Source organism: Mesoplodon mirus (assembly GCF_964341445.2).
Source record: "Mesoplodon mirus genome assembly, chromosome: 7".
NCBI classification, from domain to species: domain Eukaryota; kingdom Metazoa; phylum Chordata; class Mammalia; order Artiodactyla; family Ziphiidae; genus Mesoplodon; species Mesoplodon mirus.
Window position 1 is genome coordinate 53,078,654 of NC_138983.1, and position 24,195 is coordinate 53,102,848.

The window sequence follows — 24,195 nt, forward strand, 5'->3', positions numbered from 1 at the left end:
TATGAATTTCACCTCAACAGAGAAAAAAGAAAAAAATCTACTGAGGAGAAAAACATACAACATAGATCAGACTCCGTCACTCTTCTGCTTAAAATCCTTCAGTGACTTCCTAACTCTTTAGCATGGCAAACAAGGCTCTTCACGTCCTGGCCCTGCTGCTGCTCCACCACAGCTACCCCTTCCTATAAACCTTATTCTCCAGCCATACAAAGCCATGTGCAGTGCTCTGAAAGGGCCTATTCTTTCCTGCCTTTGTGCCTTTGATGGCTTTGCTTTTCTTGGAATGCCCTTCCCCTAGTTAGTTTCCACTCAACCTTCAAAACTCAGCTAAACATCTCCTCCTTTGAGAAGCTTTCTCTGATTTCATAGTCTTGGGTGCCTCTTCCCTTACACCCCAAGAACCTTCTGGACATTTCTTTATTTTATCAGTGTAGGTGATTGTGAATCTTTGGAGGATGGGGCCTGGGCCTTTCCTCTCTTTAGCTTCAAAAGTTGGCCCAGGACAGAAGCCACAATGAATGTAGAATGAATAAGAACAGACTTAAAATCACTGAAAATAACAACCTTTTCTAATGTAAACAGGTAGTTACCCTGGGCATGGAATTGAAAATGATTCAGAGATGTTTAACTGGCCTACTATGGTATTTATCATAGAGGAAGAGGATATCTTTTCTTTTTCTTCTTACTTTTTATGAATTATTTAGGAATTGAAGTATGATAAAAATTCTGAATGATAGGTTAATAAAAATGTCAATCTAAGTAGCAAAATGGTCCCACATGGGGGATAGAGGGTTGCAGAATACTGATGGTTTTAGGAAAATGCCTAAAAACTCAATTACTCTTGCAAAAAAAAAAAAAAAATCCAAAAACAAAGAAACCATGATAGGTAACAGATAAAAAGAGATTTTTTTTTTGATACATTGACTCAAAACTAAGATATAATACTGCTATCTTAGGATAGTTTTTAAAAATACCTAAGTCTTATAGGAATTTTTTTTTTTTTTTTTTTTTTTTTCCCCCGGTACGCGGGCCTCTCACTGTTGTGGCCTCTCCCGTTGTGGAGCACAGGCTCCGGACATGCAGGCTCAGCAGCCATGTCTCACGGGCCCAGCTGCTCCGCGGCATGTGGGATCTTCCCAGACCGGGGCACAAACCCGTGTCCCCTGCATTGGCAGGCGGACTCTCAACCACTGCGCCACCAGGGAAGCCCCCTTATAGGATTTTAAATGAACCTAAGTTCCTAATGAAATCATGGATCTAGGCAAAAAAATCATCAATGGCTGCTAAAACTATTAGGTAAAATGTTGATGAGGAACATATGTATCAGGCTGGCAGCCCCTGAATCCACTGTTCAATCTTAGCATTTACAAAAAGTGGGACAGTCAGACATTACCTCCTGATAAAATGCAGTAGGAAGTACACTGCTTAAGCAACAGTCTTGCCAAAAGAATTGAACCTGAATTTAATGTCTCTAATCATCATGTTGTGAGAAATATAAAGGAAAGAGGAGCATGTTAAATGACCCCACTGAGGTATGAGAAATCAATTCAAGAAGATGGGAAATTTGGGACTTCCCTGGCGGTCCAGTGGTTAAGGCTGTGCGCTTCCAATCCAGGGGACACAGGTTGGAATCCTGGTCAGGGAACTAAGACCCTGCGTGCTGCAATGGTGTGGCCCCCCCCAAAAAAAGATGGGAAATTCTATAAGACAAATGACAATTTCTTCAATGAATAAGTTGTATGAAGAAAAACGGAGGGGAAAATCAGAATTCAGGGAGACAAAGATTTGAGACATAAATTTTGAATAAACAAAAAGATATTTTTGAGACAACCTAGGAAAATTTACATGGATTGGTTGTTGATATTATTAAGGAATTATTGTGAACTATTATGTCAGATAACAGTGATTATCACACCATTGTTCTTTTTTCTAAAGTTTATTTTTTATTTTATTGAGGTATAGTTGATTTACAAAACACCATTATGTTTTTTTTTAAGTTCTTATATTCAGAGATTGAAATGTTAATGGTGAAATGATATGATGTCTTGAATTTGCATTAAAATGCTTCCTAAAAAGTTTGTGTTGGAGTAGATGAAACAATAATGCAGAATATTAATAATTGTTGACTCTGGATGATAATGGGCACATGGATTCATTATACTATTCCTTCCCCTCTCGTGTATGTTTGAAAATTTCCATAAGAAAAAGTTTTAAAGAATAAACCTAACATTCAACAGCCATGTTGCAATGTTTATAAGCCCATCTACTGAGCCAAGACTATGTCACAGGAGATGACATTGTTGGACCAATGGGAAGATCTTAGGCCTTAGAGTCAGAAAGTCCTGGGTTTGAATTCCAGCTCTGCTACTTACTAACCCTATTAGGTTGGGCAAGTTACTCACTTCTCAGAATCTGTTTTCTCATCCGCAAACAGGGATAATATTACCTACTTCAGAAGATTTGCAGAATAAGTGAGATGATATACAGAGGGTCCATCACGTGCCCCTCACAGAATAAATATTCTGTGAATGTTAACTACCTTATACTAATCCAGTTATTTCCTTTATTGTTTTTTAAAAATAAATTTAAGTAATACTCCCCCAATTTTACCCTGCAGAGGAAGGAACCACTGTTAACAGTTTGGTGTTGGTATCATTCTTAACTTTTTCTTTACATCTATAAATATATATAGGAATATGCATCTACATACATAGTGGGGTTTTTTCAAACAAAAATGGAATCTTATATTACATATTATTTGGCAATTTACTTTTATCACGTTACAATATATAGTGTGTCTCTTTTTGTCAGTTCATGTGGCGCCTACATGTGATTCAATCAGTGTGCCATTCATATGCCTTTACTCCCAGGTATGAGCATTTCTGTGAGATAGAATCCTACAGAATAGTTAGGTGGAAGAGTGTGTGTAGTGCATATCTTTATGGTACTACAAAATGGCCCTACTGCCCTTCTACAAGTTACTGAGTTACTTTCACATGAAGACCTCAATATTATCTATTCTCTATGCATTTCTAAGTTGCATTCTGGAAGATATGTCCTTTCTGGTACCACTTATTTCTCAACAGGCACTGAAAGTGTTCAGAGAATAAATGTGTTTGTTTAGCAAAAATCAGCCTCATGGAAAATAGTCAGGCTCCATTCTGCTATTGTTCCTGTTAGAGGATAATGCACTGCATACTGTTTTCAAGGTTGAATGTAGCGGTGTATTGGATAAAATAAATGGGAGTCCTAGTTTTCTTTGTGAAAAGCCAGTGAACATTATTTGAGGCAGAATCCTGAGAGAAGGCAGGGAAATAAAACCTCCTCTCAAATGAGGTCCCAGTGAATGACAGCCATGGAAAAGTGGATGAGTAAAGAAAGGGGAAGGAAAGTCTGCCTTGATTCCCTGGGGAGTTCAAGATCTCACTTTCCCCCCCTGTTGTTCTAGTGACTTTTAGAGAGGACAATTTTAGAGAAGGATGGTTAAGAAAAGAAATCCAAATGGAATCCAATTTAGCCTTACTTATGTCAGAGCACCTGCCATGTGGTGTACAATAGTCCCAGGCAGAACTCCTAAGAAAGATCACTTTGTAAACCATCCTTCTGCTGTGGGAGTTCAACAATTGTCCTTTGTCCATGCAGCCTTCCCACATCCTGCTATGGAGTTACTGGTCTAAACCACTGTAGTAAGGTTTGGGCAAGAAGAAATTATTCCATTGTCTTTTAAAAGTTAAATCAATAAGGGTGATATCATTCATGATGTATGGCTTTCCTTGGGTCCCAGCTGTTCCAGATGTAGGAGATCATGTGCTACTCCATTACTAGATATATTTCTCCAGATCCATAGGCAATATGGGCACATAGAAGATGACCTGTGTCAGATGAGAATCTACTTAAGCCCCAAAAATGCTGACTTTTTTTTAGATGAAGTACAATCAACATTTTGCTTAGTGACTTCTAAAACAATGCATGTAAAAAAAATAAATGTCCTGTTCTTTCTTGCACTTAGAGTTATGTTTTAAATACAAGGTACTAACTCAATTCATTGCAATTGACCTCCAGAACACTTTTTGTCTCTAATTCCTTTTTTAGTCCTGCATCAGTCTTTTGCCAACGACAGATGGGTCAACCACAACAAATGGGCAGTTTGCACATGAGACTTAATGTACTACTCCTTGTTCATTTTTCTTTGACAGGTAACTTTAATTATTTTGACAAATATTTAATGTCCCAGGTATTGTCCTAGGTGCTAAGGATAAAGCAGAAGAAAACAACAAAAATTCTTGCCTTTGTGGGTTTACATGCTAGTTGGGAAGCTTCATTCATTCATTCACTCATTTATTCCACAAGCATTTATTGATCTTCTAATACAACTCAGGCCTTAAACTACATACTTTGCCTAAATAGGATTTTATCCCTGCCCTCAGAGTCTAGTGGGAGAAATAAGACATGTCCCCTGTCCTCCCCTGCTGCCCGCCATATACCCTCATATATAGAAAGTACAGAAGAGGGGCACCTCGTTCAGGTTGAGTGGTTCAAAGAATGTTTCTCAGAGAAACATGTAAACAAACAAGTAAGTTGAGGCTGGAAGAATGAACTGATGGGGGAGAAAGGCAGACCTGGTGGTGATGAGACCGAGCATGGCATAGGGCCTGGGCCAGATGAGGAGACCAATGAATGCTGTTGAATGAATGAATGAAACTTCCCCAGGAGAGCATAAACTCCATGAGATATGTTCTGGGAACTGCAAGTTCCTTCCTGTGGCTTAAGTTTAAGGTGTGTGGGGATGAGAAGCAGGAGATGGGGCTGGGGAAGGAGGCAGGGTCGGGGCTTGAGGTAGGTCTGGCTAAGGAGGTTTGTCCTGATGACAATTAGAAAATTTGTGGATCAATTTAAATGGCAATATGACATGGTCTGATTGGTTTATTCTTTTTTTTTTTTTTTTTTTTTTTTTGCTGTACGCGGGCCTCTCACTGCTGTGGCCTCTCCCGTTGCGGAGCACAGGCTCCGGACACACAGGCTCCGCGGCCATGGCTCGCGGGCCCAGCCGCTCCGCGGCATGTGGGATCTTCCGGGATCGGGGCACGAACCCGCGTCCCCTGCATCGGCAGGCGGACTCTCAACCACTGCGCCACCAGGGAAGCCCTGATTGGTTTATTCTTTTCTTAATAAAATGTATTTTAAAAATTCCACAAATGACATATGTTTATTTTAGATGACTCCTATGGACTTTCTGTGAGAGCAATGATTTCATTATACTATTTTTCTAAATGGTACTTTGCACATCTCTTTCTGCTTCACAGTGGAAGGACATTGGACCCGACATACAGAAAAGATTTGCTGTTTTTGAAATTCCATGGACACTGGTATGTTGCAGTCAGCTTAGGTGAGGCCATGATCTGGCCCAATTGTGCCACTCCAAGAAACTGGAGCTTCATTACCTAACTGGGAATATTTAACAATTCCCCCTGCTTCGTCATTGCCACTATGTTTTTTTGTCTCCATTTTTTTCACTTTTTTTTTTTTTTTTTTTGCTGTACGCGGGCCTCTCACTGTTGTGGCCTCTCCCGTTGCGGAGCACAGGCTCCGGACGCACAGGCTCAGCGGCCATGGCTCACGGGCCCAGCCGCTCCGTGGCATATGGGATCCTCCCAGACCGGGGCACGAACCCGTATCCCCTGCATCGGCAGGCAGACTCTCAACCACTGCGCCACCAGGGAGGCCCTTTTTTCACTTTTTATTATGGAAAAATCCAAATATTAATGTATGTAAAAATAGAAAGGGTAGTATAAGAAACCCTCATATACCCACCACCCAACATCAACAATTAACAACTTATAGCCAATCTTGTCTCACTTATATCCTTTCCTCTTCCCGACCACTGCATTATTTTGAAGTAAATCCAAGACATCAGATCTTTTTGTATGTATCTCTAAAAGATAAGAACTTGTTTAAAAACATATCCATAATTATTACAACTAACAAAATAAGGAGTTATTCTTTACTGTCATTATACAGTCAGTGCTCAAATTCCAGCTGTCTCTCTTTTTCTTAAAGTTGGCTTATTTGAATCATGAGTTAAAGTCCACATTTGTATTGGGTTGTATAAGTTTTCTTTAATTAATAGCTTCCCTCTTTTTATTTTTTTTCTTACCTTGCTTGTTATTTATTTAAAGACTCTTAACAGAATGGTTAAGTTGAAAACAACACTTTAAGTGTGCCATTTTCCTTCATGCTCACCTTCACTAGATTTTTTTTTTTAACACCTGATAATTTTTAAGGTACAAAATTGTATCTCATTATTGCACAACATTCTTTTAATTTGCAACTCATGTCTAATGTTGCCTTTTTTTTATCCTGTTAGCTTTATCCAACCACTGAGACACATGGTGATCACACCATATACCAAAATGAGTTCTAGACGGAATAAAGGGTTACATATGAATAAATAAAACCATAAAAAACTAAAATAAAATATAATATTGAACATATTTTTGGAAGGGGAATATGTTACCTAAACATAAAAGCAATGGAAAATATCACAAAGAAAAGTATCAATAAAATCAAGTATATGCTGTTAAAACTTTTTGGTCAACAAACACAGAATGAAAGGACAAATGATAAACTGGGTGGGGGAAATAGTTACCATCTATGAGAGACAATAGTTTAGTAGCTTTAATACACATGGTCTTGTCTAGATTGTCACTGGGTCCGGATGGGTCCACTCACAAGATGACACCAAGTGGAGATTCTTCAGACTCTATCTTTTAAAAAAATTTTTATTGGAGTATAGTTGATTTACAATGCTGTGTTAGTTTCAGGTATACAGCAAAGTGAATCAGTTATACATATACATATATCCACTCTTTTTTAGATTCTTTTCCCATATAGGACATTACAGAGTATTGAGCAGAGTTCCCTGTGCTATATAGTAGGCCCTTATTTGTTATCTATTTTATATATAGTAGTTTGTATCTGCTAATCCCAAACTCCCAATTTATCCCTCCCTCACCCTCCTCTTTGGTAACCATAAGTTTGTCTTCTACATCTGTAACTCTATTTCTGTTTTGTAAATAAGTTCATTTGTACCATTTTTTTAGATTCCACGTATAAGCAATATCATATGATCTGGAAGTTGTATTTTTTTCTCTAGATCTCCTGCTCCAATTATTCATTTGAGAAACTTTAAGAGTGAGGGTAAGATGCCTAACATTTAATCCCTCTGTTCTGTCTGTTGGTTTCACCATCCTTCTGCTCTGTTGACCCCAGGAGCTCTGCTGGGCCACTGCTGACCTCCTTTCCATCACTGACATCTGTCTTTCTTCTTCTCCTCTAGCAATCAGGAAAACACTTTCTACTTCTTATAGTAGACCACTTTCAAAGGAGCTCCCTGCAAAAGAGCTTCTGAGCCCCTAATGACCCAGTTAATTTTGTTGGACCACAGACCTTCTGTCCCTGAACTCACAAGCACTCTTAGGAGGAAGGAAGAAGGGTGAAAGTGCAAGTCAGAGGATGATCAGGCCCCTGTGGTAGCTAAAACTTTACCCCCTCTGATTCCCAGGATCTGCTGCATAACTTATTTCCTGGCCACAAGTGACAGAAGCTGATGCTGGCAAATTAGGCAGAAAAGGGATTTATTTAAAGGATATTGGGTAACTCACAGAATTGTTGGAAAGACCGGAGGAAACAATTTTGAGGCGAAGTTTCCAAGAAAATCCCCCCAAATTAGTAGCACAGCTGGCCTAATAAGCACACTGAGACCAATGCCCTGTCACCACTCAGTAACTATATGCTGCCAGGAACTCAATTTGACTGCAGCCACTGCTGCCAAATGCATCAGTGTTACTTCTGTACCAGGAACTCAACCTTACAGACCATTCCAGTTTCTCCAAACCACATAGCTCTGCTACCCGCCTCACCAGCAAAAGGAGTGCGCTGTGCAGCCTTTCCCCTCTCACTGCCACTTTCTTCCCCAGAATCTCACACAATTGCATCTGATTAGAGGAGCATAAGTCACATGCCTATGTCCTAACTGCAAAGGAGGGGGACGGGAATGAGTATTTTGCGTTCTAACTTAGTGGGACTCAGAAAGGGAAAATTCTTCTAACATCAGAAGGGTGTTCAAAAGGCAGTGGGCACCAAAAGACCAGGACAAATGTTTAGCAGAATGAATGACTTAGGCTGGGTATGGCATGGGGTGGTCACTTACAGATAGGGTGGCCTTATACCTACTAATTAAAATATGGACTGAGTTATAATATGGAATGACATACAAGGTTATTTGTGGAGGCATTATTTTTAATAGCAAAAGATTGGGAACTATCCAAATGTTCAGTAATAGAGGTTTGGTTGAATAAAAATTGTGGTACATCAATACACACATGGAAGACAATGCACCTGAATGAAGGGGAAGGAATGATCTCTAGAATATATAAGTGAAAGAAGCAAAGTAGAGAATAGTATGTATAGCACCTGTCTTTTCTGTAAGAAAGGTGGGGATATATTTATGGTTCAACCACAGAAATTGCCATTTTTGCTGATAAAATGGTTAATCTTTGGCAATTTCATACAATTCAACATAATACAGGGCAGAGGAGACAAGGACAGAAAAGAGACTTTTCTGAATATATTTATTATGCATTTTTGACTTTGGAATCATATAAATGTGTTTTACGCATTCAAAATTTAATTTAAAAGGACAATTCCTAAGATTTTAAAACAAACCAAAAACAATGAACTTAACTGTATATGAAGTTAATTATGTAGCTGCACAGAGAGGACAATTATTTCAAGTGACTCTACAATGTGGTATATTTGCTGTACATACATAGTGGAATATATTTTAAGGGAGAATAGAGCTGCAAAGAAATCTAACACTGCACTCAATAGTTATGTCACTAGTAGGTCTTTACATTAGCTTTTTTTTTTTTTTTTTTTTTTTGCGTTATGCGGTCCTCTCACTGTTGTGGCCTCTCCCATTGCGGAGCACAGGCTCCAGACGCGCAGGCTCAGCGGCCATGGCTCACGGGCCCAGCTGCTCCGCGGCATGTGGGATCTTCCCGGACCGGGGCATGAACCCGTGTCCCCCGCATTGGCAGGCGGACTCTCAACCACTGCGCCACCAGGGAAGCCCTACATTAGTATTTTGAAACTATTTTTTATATAGTGTAGCACAAAGTAATAAGTAATTATGTTAATGTTATTAGGAACCAAGATTAGTGTAAGAGAAGAGAAATATAAAATCAAAGGCATTAATATAAATAGATTTTATTTATTTATTTATTTTGAACAGGATTGGGAGGGCTTTAAATGCCAGACTGAGGAGTTCAGATCTTTTTTTTAAGTAAATTTATTTATTTATTTATTTATTTTGGGCTGCATTAGGTCTTCGTTGCTGTGCGCAGGCTTTTCTTTAGTTGTGGCGAGCGGGGGCTACTCTTCGTTGTGGTGCGTGGGCTTCTCATTGCAGTGGCTTCTCTTGCTGTGGAGCAGGGGCTCTAGGTGCACGGGCTTCAGTAGTTGTGGTGCACGGGCTTAGTTGCTCTGCAGCATATGGGATCTTCCCGGACCAGGGCTCAAACCTGTGTCCCCTGTATTGGCAGGAGGATCTTAACCACTGCACCACCAGGGAAGTCCCTAAATAGATTTTAATATTAAATTTGAATTAGAAATATCAGTATATGCTTATGATTTTTTTCTTCTATTTCTATACTTTTCAGAAAGGCCTAGAAGCATTAAAACCCCATGGGCAATGGGCAACCTCTAGTGCCCAGACTGTGGTCCCTAAATGACATTCCACATTTAAAGGAACCAGGGGGCTTCCCTGGTAGCGCAGTGGTTGAGAATCTGCCTGCCAATGCAGGGGACATGGGTTCGAGCCTTGGTCTGGGAAGATCCCACATGCCGCGGAGCAACTAGGCCTGTGAGCCACAACTACTGAGCCTGCGCGTCTGGAGCCTGTGCTCCGCAATGAGAGGCCGCGATAGTGAGAGGCCTGCGCACCGCGATGAAGAGTGGCCCCCGCTGGCCGCAACTAGAGAAAGCCCTCGCACAGAAACGAAGACCCAACACAGCCAAAAAATAAATAAATTAATTAATTTAAAAAAAAAATGCTTTAAAGGAACCAGGATCTTCCATGGCTGATTCCAAGTTTGGGGCAGTATATGTACAGGATAAGGTTCACACATCTTGAGGAGCCCAAAACTATGAAGTTATCAAAGATCGGTGGGTTTTATCAAAAGGACTCAAGAGCCAACATGAAGGGGCTCCAAATGGTCAAAGATGGGATAATTCACGTATGTAAAAAAGTAGTGATTTAATTTGATTGAAATACATAGAATATGCAAGGACCTAATGAGTTCATGGCTGGGTGGGGTGGAGGAGTGTCTTAACAAATTAACAAACTCTTGGGTAACATTGGTGGTAACTAGGTCACAGACCTTACTCTGAAAACTGTCAATTTAAGAGAAATAAGTAAATATTATCCTGCTTTTCCAATTCAATCTGCATTTCAGGATGACCAAATAGCCCTAATTAATGAGGAAAAGTTCTTCCTTACATACAATTCCCAGCTAATATATGTGAAAGGAATGACAGAATTAGAAAAATCACCATTTTATAATCCTAATGATATAATTTAAGGCAAAGATCAATAAAGGATGAAAGCATTAGATGAAAGGCTTCAAGCCGTTTCATGATGCTGAACTCTTTTAGCTTTTGCTGGTCTGTAAAACTCTTTATCTCTCCTTCAACTCTGAGTGATAGCCTTGCTGGGTATTTTTGGTTGTAGGTTTTCTCCTCTCATCACTTTTTTGGGAGCTCATTCTATCAAGAGGCCACGGGTGCTGGCAGGCACCATTTTGGAGTCCTCCCTGTAGCTTATTAGTCCCAGGACCTGGAGGGGCCAACCAGCTGGTGGGCACCAGTCCTGGGATTTCGCAGGCTAAGTAGCTAACTGCACAGCTGGCCTGCTGTTGGGTAGAGCTATGTCCCTGCATTTTGGAGCATGTGAGATTTTGTGTGCCCTTTAAGAGCAGAGTCTCCATTGCCTACAGCCCTCTGGCTCTCTTGAAAGTAAGCCCCACCGGCCTTCAAAGCCAAATGTTCAGGCGGCCCCATCTTCTTGTTGCAGGACCCTTGGGCAGGGGTTCAGACCACTTCCTCCTTGGGGAAAACCTCTGCAATTGTAATTAACCTCCCATTTGTGGGTTTCCCACCTGGGGGTACGTTTCTTGAGTATAATGCGACTCCACCCCTCCTACCTGTCTAATTGTGGTTCCTTCTTTATATCTTTAGTTGTAGAAGATCTTTTCTGCTAGTCTTCAAGTAGTTCTCATCAATAGTTGCTATGTAAATAGTGGCAATTTGGTGTGCCTGGGGGAGGAAGTGACCTCAGGATCTTCCTACTCTGACATCTTGGCACTTCCCTAGAAAAACAGCTTATGGAGAACTTTACAATGGAGAGACCTATCTGACACCGCCTGAATCTGTTGATCAATCTTAACTTCCCTAGGAGAGGGACTACCAGAAAATATGTGTTTGTTGAGATGCCCTGTTATGGAAAACAGAACCTGAATCTAACAAGCCTTTTAGAACTAACCTCCAGTTTACATGAAATACAGGAGGTAGAGGCTCAGGTTTAAGTGATGCCACAAGGACATAAATGGATAAATTCAGAATATAGGATAGTCTATAGAACAACTGAACTAGTTTAATCAAGAAGTCAATGGCATAAAGAAAAATAAAAACTTGGGGCAAGGTGGGGAGAAACTGTTCTAGATTATAAAAGACTCAAAAGACATAACCATCAAATGCAGTGTGTGGACCTCGCCTGGATCCTGATTCTAAGGAGCCAACTATAAGAAATATATTTCTTTAGATATTAGGGAACTTTGAAAATGGTCTAAGAATCAGATGATATCAAGGAATTACTACTGTTGTTAGGTGTATTACTGGCTCTGTGGCTATATAAGAAAATATTCATATATTTTATTTTATTTTATTTAAAAAAAAAACCAAAACCTTCAGGTTCTTTTTTTTTTGAATTTTATTTATTTTATACAGCAGGTTCTTATTAGTTATCTATTTTATACATATTAATGTATACATGTCAATCCTAATCTCCCAATTCATCCCACGACCACCACCACCACCCCACTTTCCCCCCATGGTGTCCATATGTTTGTTCTCTACATCCGTGTCTCTATTTCTGCCTTGCAAACTGATTCATCTCTACCATTTTTCTAGATTCACATATATGCGTTAATATACGATATTTGTTTTTCTCTCTCTGACTTACTTCACTCTGTATGACAGACTATAGGTCCATCCACGTCTCTACAAATGACCCAGTTTCATTCCTTTTTATGGCTGAGTAATATTCCATTGTATATATGTACCACATCTTCTTTGTCCATTCATCTGTCGCTGGGCATTTAGGTTGCTTCCACGACCTGGCTATTGTAAATAGTGATGCAATGAACATTGGGGTGCATGTGTCTTTTTGAATTATAGTTTTCTCTGGGTATATGCCCAGTAGTAGGATTGCTGGGTCATATGGTAATTCTATTTTTAGTTTTTTAAGGAACCTCCATACTGTTCTCCATAGTGACTATATCAATTTACATTCCCACTAGCAGTGCAAGAGAGTTCCCTTTTCTCCACACGCTCTCCAGCATTTGTTGTTTGTAGTTTTCTGATGGTGCCCATTCTAACCGGTGTGAGGTGATACCTCATTGTAGTTTTGATTTGCATTTCTCTAATAATTAGTGATGTTGAGCACCTTTCATGTGTTTGTTGGCAATCTGTATGTCTTCTTTGGAGAAATGTCTATTTAGGTCTTCTGCCCATTTTTTGATTGGGTTGTTTGTTTTTTTAATATTGAGCTGCATGAACTGTTTATATATTTTGGAGATTAATCCTTTATCTGTTGATTCATTTGCAAATATTTTCTCCCATTCTGAGGGTTTTCTTTTCATCTTGTTTATAGTTTCCTTTGCTGTGCAAAAGCTTTTAAGTTTCATTAGGTCCCATTTGTTTATTTTTGTTTTTATTTCCATTACTCTAGGAGGTGGATCAAGAAAGAGCTTGCTGTGATTTATGACAGAGTGTTCTTCCTATGTTTTCCTCTAAGAGTTTTATAGTGTCCAGTCTTACATTTAGGTCTTTAATCCATTTTGAGTTTATTTTTGTGTATGGTGTTAGGGGGTGTTCTAATTTCATTCTTTTACATGTAGCTGTCCAGTTTTCCCAGCACCACTTATTGAAGAGACTGTCTTTTCTCTATTGTATATCCTTGCCTCCCTTGTCATAGATTAGTTGAACATATGTGTGTGGGTTTATCTCTGGGCTTTCTATCCTGTTCCATTGATCTATATTTCTGTTTTTGTGCCAGTACCATACTGTCTTGATCACTGTAGTTTTGTAGTATAGTCTGAAGTCAGGGAGTCTGATTCCACCAGCTCCTTTTTTTTCCCCTCAGGATTGCTTTGGCTATTTGGGGTCTTTTGTGTTTCTATAAAAATTTTAAGATTTTTTGTTCTACTTCTGTAAAAAATGCCATTGGTAATTTGATAGGGATTGCTTGAATTTGTAGATTGCTTTGGGTAGTATAGTCATTTTCACAATATTGATTCTTCCAGTCCAAGAACATGGTATATCTCTCCATTGGTTTGTGTCATCTTTGATTTCATTCATTAGTGTCTTACAGTCTTCTGAGTACAGGTCTTTTACCTCCTTAGGTAGGTTTATTCCTAGGTATTTTATTCTTTTTGTTGCAACGGTGAATGGGATTGTTTCCTTAATTTCTCTTTCTGATCTTTCATAGGTAGTGGATAGGAATGCAAGAGATTTCTGTGCATTAATTTTGTATTCTGCAACTTTACCAAATTCATTGATTAGCTCTAGTAGTTTTCTGGTGGCATCTTTAGGATTCTCTATGTATAGTATCATGTCATCTGCAAACAATGACAGTTTTATTTCTTCTTTTCCAATTTGGATTCCTTTTATTTCTTTTTCTTCTCTGATTGCCATGGCTAGGACTTCCAAAACTTTGTTGAATAATAGTGGCGAGAGTGGACATCCTTGTCTGGTTGCTGATCTTAGAGGAAATGCTTTTAGTTTTTCACCATTGAGAATGATGTTGGCTGTGGGTTTGTCGTATATGGCCTTTGTTATGTTGAGGTATGTTTCCTCTATGCCCACTTTCTGGAGAGTATTTTATCATAAATCGGTGTTGAATTTTGTCAAAAGCTTTTTCTGCATCTATTGAGATGATCATATGGTTTTTATTCTTCAATATGTTAATATGGTGTATTACATTGATTGATTTTCATATATTGAAGAATCGTTGCATCCCTGGGACAAATTGCACTTGGTCATGGTGTATGATCCTTTTAATGTGTTGATGGATTCTGTTTGCTAGTATTTTGCTGAGGATTTTTGCATCTATATTCATCAGTGATATTGGTCTGTAATTTTCTTTTTTTGTAGTATCTTTTTCTGGCTTGGGTATCAGAGTGATGCTGGCCTTGTAGACCGAATTTGGGAGTGTTCCTTCTTCTGCAATTTTTTGGAAGAGTTTGAGAAGGGTGGGTGTTAGCTCATCTCTAAATGTTTGATAGAATTCACCTGTGAAGCCATCTGGTCCTGGACTTTTGTTTGTTGGAAGATTTTTAATCAGTTTCAATTTCATTACTTGTGATTGGTCTGTTCATATTTCTGTTTCTTCCTGGTTCAGTCTTGTAAGGTTATACCTTTCTAAGGATTTGTCCATTTCTTCCAGGTTGTCCATTTTTTTGGCCCAGAGTTGCTTGTAGTAGTCTCTTATGATGCTTTGTATTTCTGTGGTGTCCATTTTAACTTCTCCTTTTCATTCCTGATTTTATTGATTTCAGTCTTCTCCCTCTTTTCCTTGATGAGTCTGGCTAAAGGTTTATCAATTTTGTTTATCTTCTCAAAGAACCAGCTCTTAGTTTTATTGATATTTGATATTGTTTTCTTTGTTTCTATTTCATTTATTTCTTTTTTTTTTTTTTTTTTTTTTGCGGTACGCGGGCCTCTCACTGCTATGGCCTCTCCCGTTGCGGAGCACAGGCTCCGGACGCGCAGGCCCAGCGGCCATGGCTCACGAGCCCAGCCGCTCCGCGGCATGCGGGATCCTCCCGGACCGGGGCACGAACCCGTGTTCCCTGCATCGGCAGGCGGACTCTCAACCACTGCGCCACCAGGGAAGCCCCTATTTCATTTATTTCTGCTCTGATCTTTATGATTTCTTTCCTTCTACTAAGTTTGGGTTTTGTTTGTTCTTCTTTCTCTAATTCCATTAGGTGTAAGGTTAGATTGTTTAATTGAGATTTTTCTTGTTTCTTGAGGTAGGATTGTATTGCTATAAACTTCCCTCTTAGAATTGCTTTTGCTGCATCCCATAGGTTTTGGATCATTGTGTTTTCATTTTCTTTTGTTTCTACATATTTTTTTATTTCCTCTTTGATTCCTTCAGTGATCTACTGGTTATTTAGTATTGTATTGTTTAGCCTCCACGTGCTTGTGTTTTTTACATTTTTTTCCCTGTAATTGATTTCTAATCTCATAACGTTGTGGTCAGAAAAGATGCTTGATATGATTTCAGTTTTCTTCAATTTACTGAGACTTGATTTGTGACCCAATATGTGATCTATCATGGAGAATGTTCTGTGTGCACATGAGAAGAAAGTGTAATCTGCTGTTTTCAGATGGAATGTCCTATAAATATCATTTAAATCTATCTGGTCTATTGTGTCATTTAAAGCTTGTGTTTCCTTACAAATTTTATGTCTGGATGATCTGTTCATTGGTGTAAGTGAGGTGTTAAATTCCCCCACTATTATTGTGTTACTGTCAATTTCCTCTTTTATGGCTATTAGCATTTGCCTTATATATCGAGGGTGCATATATATTTATAATTGTTATATCTTCTTCTTGGATTGATCCCTTGATCATTATATAGTGTCCCTTCTTGTCTCTTGTAATGTTCTTTTTTTTTACAGTCTATTTTATCTGATATGAATATTGCTACTTCAAATTTCTTTTGATTTCCATTTGCATGGAATATCTTTTTTCATCCCCTCACTTTCAGTCTATATGTGTCCTTAGGTCTGAAGTGGGTCTCTTGTAGGCAGCATATATATGGGTCTTGTTTTTGTATCCATCCAGTGAGCCTGTGTCTTTTGGTTTGAACATTTAATCCATTCACGTTTAAGGTAATTATCAACATGTGTGTTCCTATTACCATTTTCTTAATTGTTTTGGGTTTGTTTTTGTAGGTCCTTTTCTTTGCTTGTGTTTCCCACTAGAGAAGTTCCTTTAGCATTTGTTGCAGAGCTGGTTTGGTGGTGCTGAATTCTCTTAGCTTTTGCTTGTCTGTAAAGCTTTTGCTTTCTCCATTGAATCTGAATGAGATCCTTGCCGGGTAGAGTAGTCTTGGCTGTAGGTTCTTCCCTTTCATCACTTTAAGTATGTCCTGCCACTCCCTTCTGGCTTGTAGAGTTTCTGCTGAGAAATCAGCTGTTAACCTTATGGGAGTTCCACTGTATGTTATTTGTTGTTTTTCCCTTGTTGCTTTTTTTTTTAATTTAATTTTGGCTGCATTGGGTCTTCACTGCTATGCGTGGGCTTTCTCTAGTTGTGGTGAGTGGGGGTTACTCTTTGTTGTGGTGCATGGGCTTCTCATTGCGGTGGCTTCTCTTGTTGTGGAGCACAGGCTCTAGGCATGCGGGCTTCAGTAGTTGTAGCACACAGGCTTGGTAGTTGTGGCTCATGGGCTCTAGGGCGCAGGCTCAGTAGTTGTGGTGCACAGGCTTAGTTGCTCCGTGGCATGTGGGATCTTCCTAGACCAGGGCTCAAACCTGTGTCCCCTGCATTGGGAGGTGGACTCTTAACCACTGGGCCACCAGGGAAGTCCTCCCTTGTTGCTTTTAATAAATTTTCTTTGTCTTTAATTTTTGTCAGTTTGATTACTATGTGTCTCAGCATGTTTCTCCTTGGGTTTATCCTGCCTCAGACTCTCTACACTTCCTGGACTTCAGTGGCTATTTCCTTTCCCATGTTAGGGACGTTTTCAACTATAATCTCTTCAAATATTTTCTCTGGTCCTTTCTCTCTCTCTTCTCTTTCTGGGACCCCTATAATGTGAATGTTGGTGTGTTTAATGTTGTCCCAGCTCTCTCTTAGGCTGTCTTCATTTCTTTTCATTCTTTTTTCTTTATTCTGTTCTGCGGCAGTGAATTCCACCATTCTGTCTTCCAGGTCATTTATCCATTCTATACCCCAGTTATTCTGCTATTGATTCCTTTTAGTGCATTTTTCTTTTTAGTTATTGTATTATTTATCTCTGTTTGTTTGTTCTTTAATTCTTCTAGGTGTTTTTTCTTTAATTCTTCTAGGTCTTTGTTAAATATTTCTTTCATCTTCTCAATCTTTGCCTCCATTCTTTTTCCGAGGTGCTGGATCATCTTCACTATCACTATTCTGAATTCTTTTTCTGGAAGGTTGCCTATCTCCACTTCATTTAGTTGTTTTTCTGGGGTTTTATCTTGTTCCTTCATCTGGTACATAGTCCTCTGCCTTTTCATTTTGTCTGTCTTTCTGTGAATGTGGTTTTCATTTCACAGGCTACAGGATTGTAGTTCTTCTTTCTTCCACTGTCTGACCTCTGGTGGATGAGGCTATCTAATAGGCTTGTGCAAGCTTCCTGATGGGAGGGACTTGTGGTGGGTAGAGCTGGGTGTTGCTCTGGTGGCCAGAGCTCAGTAAAACTTTAATCTGCTTGTCTGCTGATGGGTGGGGCTGAGTTCCCTCCCTGTTGGTTGTTTGGCCTGAGGCGACCAAGCATTGGAGCCTACAGGCTCTTTGGTGGCACTAATGGCAGACTCTGGGAGGGCTCACATCAAGGAGTACTTCCCAGAACTTCTGCTGCCCTTGTCCTTCCCTGGTGAGCCACAGCCACCCCCTGCCTCTGCAGGAGTCCTTCCAACACTAGGAGGTAGGTCTGGTTCAGTCTCCTATGGGGTCACTGCTCCTTCCCCCTTGGTCCTCATGTGCACATTACTTTGTGTGTGCCCTCCCCGAGTGGAGTCTCTGTTTGCCCCTGTCCTGTCGAAGTCCTGCAGTCAAATCCTGCTAACCTTCAACGTTTGATTCTCTGGGAATTCCTCCTCCCATTGCCAGACTCCCAGGTTGGGAAGCCTGATGTGGGGCTCAGAACCTTCACTCCAGTGGGTGGACTTCTGTGGCATAATTGTTCTCCAGTTTGTGAGTCACCCACCCAGTGGTTGTGGGATTTGATTTTATTGTGATTGTGCCCCTCCTACCTTCTCCCTTTGGCTTCTCCTTTGTCTTTGAATGTTCGGTGTCTATTTTAGTGAGTTCCAGTGTCTTCCTGTCAATGATTGTTCAGCAGTTAGTTGTGATTCTGGTGCTCTCCCAAGAGGAAGTGAGTGCATGTCCTTCTACTCTGCCATCTTGAACCAGTCCTTTTTATATTTTAGAGATGTAAAGTGACGTATCTAGGGAAGAAATAAGGTGAGGACTAGGATTTTTTAAATTTATTTGTTTATTTATTTGGCTGCGTTGGGTCTTAGTTGCGGCACGCAGGCTCTTCGTTGCGGTGTGCGAGCTCTCTAGTTGCGACATGCGGGCTCTCTATTTGTGGCACGCAGGCTCTCTAGTTGTGGAGCATGGGCTCCAGAGCAAGTGGGCTCAGTTGTTGCAGCACGCAGGCTCTCTAGTTGTCGTGCATGGGCTCTAGAGTGCACAGGCTTATTTGCCCTACGGCATGTGGGATCTCAGTTCCCCAACCAGGGATCGAACCCACACCCCCTGCATTGGAAGACAGATTCTTAACTACTGGACCACCAGGGAAGCCCCGAGGGCTGGGGTTTGCTTTAAAATACTTCCACAGAAAAAGGAGAAGGATAGATAAAGCAAGTGTGGCAAAATCCTAACAATTGTTGAATCTGAATGATGGGTATTTTTTATAATATTCTTTCCAATTTTATTTATTTAAAATTTTTTGTATTAAGAAAAGGTAGTGGGGGGCTTCCCTGGTGGCGCAGTGGTTGAGAGTCTGCCTGCTGATGCAGGGGACATGGGTTCGTGCCCCGGTCCGGGAAGATCCCACATGCCACGGAGCGGCTAGGCCCGTGAGCCATGGCCACTGAGCCTGCGCGTCCGGAGCCTGTGCTCCTCAACAGGAGAGGCTGCAACAGTGAAAGGCCCACGTACAGCAAAAAATAAATAAATAAATAAAAGGTAGTGGGAACAGGCAAAATACAAATCTTCTGGATGATAATTCAGCCTAACCCTTGAAAGTCAATGGAGCAAATAAATGGGAAAAGTTTTTGTAATACAGACTAACCTGCTGTTCTTTAGTTGTCAGCTCACACTATGTGGTAAAACAACCTGATGTCAGTGATCACACCTTGGATGATGTCATCATGGCCAAAGGAAGGGCTGTTGGTTGGTGTAACAGTTCTTTCTCTCTCACCTCTCTTTTTTTGGTAACACCTGAAGTGGCACCTCAGCACAGCCAAGGAGAGTACAGAGCAGTTTGCAGTGTTCTTTTGCATCCAAAAACTGCTAATCACACTCAGTGCCTTTGCTGATTCACTGAGGAATAACTTTTAGTCCTGTAAGTAGATCTCAAGATTGAAATCGGAACTTGGAAGAATTTAACAAGCATGTTGCCCATATCCCACTTTTCCTGACATTTCCTCCATGCCTGCCCTGTTTGAGTAAGGGTGCTGGGTGAAGGAAGAAGAAATTTTTTTTTTTTTGATGAAGGATTACAAAACTCAGGGATGCAAATTCAGCCAAGTGTGTGGCCCCTCTCCATTCCAGAACCTGGGGCAGGCAGACATGACAAATTGATCACAGATTTCTTTTTCTCTGGACTCTGCTTGCCATACTACTCCTGGTAGCACCTTACTGATGAAATTGTTACCAAACCAAACTTGGGTCCACTTGTCTGCATGCAGTAAAGCCAATCTACTGACACCAGGTCGTGGTGAAGGAAAGGGCAGCATTTATTGCAAGGGCCAAGCAAGGAGTCCAGGCAACTAGTGCTTAAAAGACACAAACTCCCCAATGGCTTTCAGGGAAAGATTTTTGTTTTTAACATCTTTATTGGAGTATAATTGCTTTACAATGTTGTGTTAGTTTCTGCTGTATAACAAAGTGAATCAGCTATACATATACATATATCCCCATATCTCCTCCCTCTTGTGTTCAGGGAAAGATTTTTAAAGACAGGGTGAGGGAAGAGAGCTGTGGAGTGTATGATCAGCTCGTGGACATTCTTCTGATTGGTTGGTGGTAAGGTAATTGGGAATCAACATCATCAACGTTTTGGTTCCAACTGGTCTGGGGTCTACAGGCTTGTGGGCAGCATCCAGTTACCTTCTTCCACCTGGTGGGGGTTTCAGTATCTGTAAAACATCTCAAAGGATGTGGCTCAGAATATTATCTATAGCCCTTTAGGAGGAACTAAAAGGAATTAAAAGTCCTTGACTTTGTTTAATGGCTAAACTATTATTATTTTGTCTTACTTGACTGTTTTCCTTTCTTTCTGCATTTTGTCACTTCTCTGATTAAATTTATTCTTTGAATCTTAGGGAAGGAGGCTAAAGTTTTTCTATGGACGAGAGGCAGGGAGAGGATGTCTGGGGGGATGGGGTGGTCCTGTTCTGGGAAGGCCGCACAGGGTCCTGCTCAGCTACAAAATAACTCCTACTCAAAAACATCTTCAGGGCTTCCCTGGTGGCACAGTGGTTGAGAGTCCACCTGCAGATGCAGGGGACACGGGTTTGTGCCCCGGTCCGGGAGTATCCCACATGCCGTGGAGCGGCTGGGCCCGTGAGCCATGGCCGCTGAGCTTGCACATCCGGAGCCTGTGCTCCGCAACGGGAGAGGCCACAGCAGTGAGAGGCCCGAGTACCGCAAAATAAAAAATATCTTCAGACTAGATTATAAAGCATTTGCTTAGCTGTATTTTTTACCTTTTACAAACAAGAAGAAAAATACTTTGACTAGAAACTCAAGGAATTTAGATTAGATTGGATTTGAGGAAGAGCCTCATGTGAGGAGGTTGAAATCTGTGAATAATTACTTAGAAATATTAAGATATTTTTCTTAAGAGACCTATTAAAACTGGGTAGATTCTTTTTTTTCTTTTTTTTGTTTTAAATGTGGCCACATGACATTGCTTGTGGGATCCCTGACCAGGGATAGGACGTGTACCCTCGGCAGTGAAAGTGCAAAGTCCTAACCACTGGACCACCAGGGAATTCCATATTTTTTAAAAAATTCTGGGCAGATTCTTATTGTCTGGAGTGGTCTAGGACTAATGAGGCTGAGCACCATCTTTTGGCCTATGTCAGGGCATCTGGCATTTTTGCCTGCCCAGCATCCCTTTTCCCTCCTCCTTATAATAGAATACTCTTTACTTTGAGGAAATCTGTCTGTTTGCATAGGTCTGCCCCTTCTCTTCTACATGGGGTGAGCAGGCTTAGCCAGTCGGATTACCCCATTTCCTTGAACACAGAAGTTAATACATGGATGGGCACATAACTCTAGCTGGGCACACTAAATTCTAGCCATCATTTTTCAGCCAGATCTTTTGGAGAAAAAGCATTGAGTTGATGAAGTGGCTGGCTGTGAAACTTGGGTTGCTGATGGCTACAATGCCCTTCACATGGAGAGAGCCAACAAAACCGAAACGCTGGAAACAGTTGAAAAGAAAGTCGTCCTTAAACCATTTGACCTTTGGTTCTAACTGTGCTAGAAGCAAGATTAACTCCTGGATAATTTAAATATGAGCAAATTGTCTTTTTTTTCTCCCTTAGCTAGTTTGAATTGGGTTAGTGTCATTTCCAGGGAAAGCCTTAATTAGCATGGCATGTGAGACGCTTCATTCATTCCATTAACATTTATTAAGGTGTTGCAGTCACTTTGACACCCTGGAGATACAGGAAAAATAAAACAAGACAATCATTATTTCAAGGTGTCTACAGTTAAAGAGACAGTTATGATACAGTACTAATATAATAGATGACACTTACATAGTGCTTAATATGTTCCGAGCACTATTCTAAACATTTTATATATACTAACTTATTTAATTTTTTTTTTTTTTTTGTGGTACGTGGACCCCTCACTGTTGTGGCCTCTTCCGTTGCGGAGCACAGGCTCCGGACGTGCAGGCTCAGTGGCCGTGGCTCACGGGCCCAGCCGCTCCACAGCATGTGGGATACTCCCGGACCGGGGCACAAACCCGTGTCCCCTGCATCTGCAGGTGGACTCTCAACCACTGTGCCACCAGGGAAGCCCCTAACTTATTTAATTTTTACAACAACCCTTTGATACAGGTTCTGTTACTTTTTCCATTTTAGAGATAGGGAAAATCAGGCACAGAGAGGTTAAGGAAATTGCCAAAGTTTACCCACTTCAGAAATAGAAGATCTGCGATTCAAACCCAACTAGGTTGGCGTTTAACCACAACATTCTAGAGCTTCATTATACCTAAAGGTCAATGTTGGAGTTATCCTGGAGAATAATCAATAATAATGGCCACCATTCACTGAATGCTTCTTATGTGCCCAGCCCTGTGCTAGGTGCATTCCTGCCTTAACACATTAAATATTTTCAAGAATTTAATGCAAAGATTATATATTGTATAGTTGAGGGAACTGAGGCTCAGAGAGGTTAAGTGGCTTGCCCAGATCACACAGCTGACAAATGGCAAAGCATAAATTTGGATCCAGACATGTCTGCTTCCAAAGGCTTTCTTCTTTCTGTCATGTTTCTCTAAGGACCATACCTTCTAGCTTTTCCCCTAGAGGTGTGGCATATATAGGATGCTTATGACTGGCTGCGAGTGACTGGGAAATGGAGCCAACAGTGGGAGTCTTTTAATGCCAGAGAGTGTGGCATATTTTGTTCACAGCAGTGCTCTTGGAATTTGTGTATACCTTGCAACCTGATAGTCCTGAGAATATATCTGCTGTAGTGGAGGGAGATTAAGAAATTCATCGGAAGTGTCTCTTTGGGAGAATAAAAAGGATGTTATTTGTTTATTTTTGTGGCAGCCTTTCAAGTGTTGAAGAAGGAGTAACTTGCTTTTGTTCTGTTTTTTGCCTTCAGACCATATCTGTGAATAAGAAGGCTCTTGGATAAGGTATGTGTCAGGTATACTGAGGACAAAGTGCACATTTAATTAGAAAACCAGGGAATAAAAGGCAGTATTTGGAGTGGGGGAGATTTCTATAATCCCTAACAGGCATTTTTATCTAATAAAATCACACCCAGTACAGGAGAAGCTCTTAAGGTGCCTCCATGTAACCAACTCACAGGATTAACTGATGCTCTCCATTCCTTCTGGAAAACTTATCAACAAACGCATACCTGTGTGCTTCTGTGCCCAAACATTTACTGAGTGCTTAACAAGATTTTTATATAGATTAACTCATTAAATCCTTACAATACCACCATTTTACAGGTGAGAAAAATATAGCATGAGGAAGTTAAATAACTCAGCACCAATTAGTTAGATGCTTACCAGGAGTCAGTGATGTTTGCTAACAAACCAATTTTTGCCAGGCACACATAGTATAATTTAATTAAATAAAGTAAATCTGTGAAATATGAGTGTAAAGAGAGATTGAGCTATTATTTCTATGAAAACTAAATTGAATGTTTTGGAAAGGCTTGATAATGATTCACTTTGTTGTACAACAGAAACAAACACAGCATTGTGAAGCAATACTCCAATAAAGATGTATTAACACAAAAAGGTTGCTGTTGAGTTAGGTATGAGCAAGATCACTGCTCTTTCCTGTCTCTATGACTGGACCTGCTCTGCTAATTAGAAGTTCTTTTCTATGTTTTCCTCCTTCAGATGCTTCCTCCAGATCGATCTCCTCTGAGAAGCCTTCTCAGATAGCCTGAGTTTTACCAGTTCTGTGACTCAGCAGCAAGTTGCTTAATCTCTCTGAACCTCACAGTCTGTATCTGTGAGACAGAGATAATAATATCTACCTTGCAGGATTGTTGTAGAAATTAAGTGGGGTTATCTGGGCCATAGTAAGTACTCAACAAATGGCAAAAATTATGGTGTGCTTGTTCTTTTGCTGGGGGCTATGGAAACAGATGAATGAGATAGTC

The 24,195-nt window shown here is 40.4% G+C and overlaps 1 protein-coding gene across 5 annotated transcripts in view; it reads left to right on the plus strand.

The window, feature by feature from the left end:
• PAK1 (p21 (RAC1) activated kinase 1) overlaps nt 1–24,195 on the plus strand; it is a 235,227-nt gene that overhangs the window by 35,616 nt on the left and 175,416 nt on the right. For 2 of the 5 annotated variants that reach the window (XM_082627867.1, XM_082627870.1), the window contains exons 4-5: nt 4,093–4,196; nt 5,304–5,386. The exons of 2 other annotated variants lie outside the window; for them this stretch is intronic. The gene's annotated coding sequence lies outside the window, so the exon portion shown is untranslated. The remainder of the gene's footprint in view (nt 1–4,092; nt 4,197–5,303; nt 5,387–24,195) is intronic. One more of the 5 variants, XM_082627866.1, reaches the window with a different exon arrangement.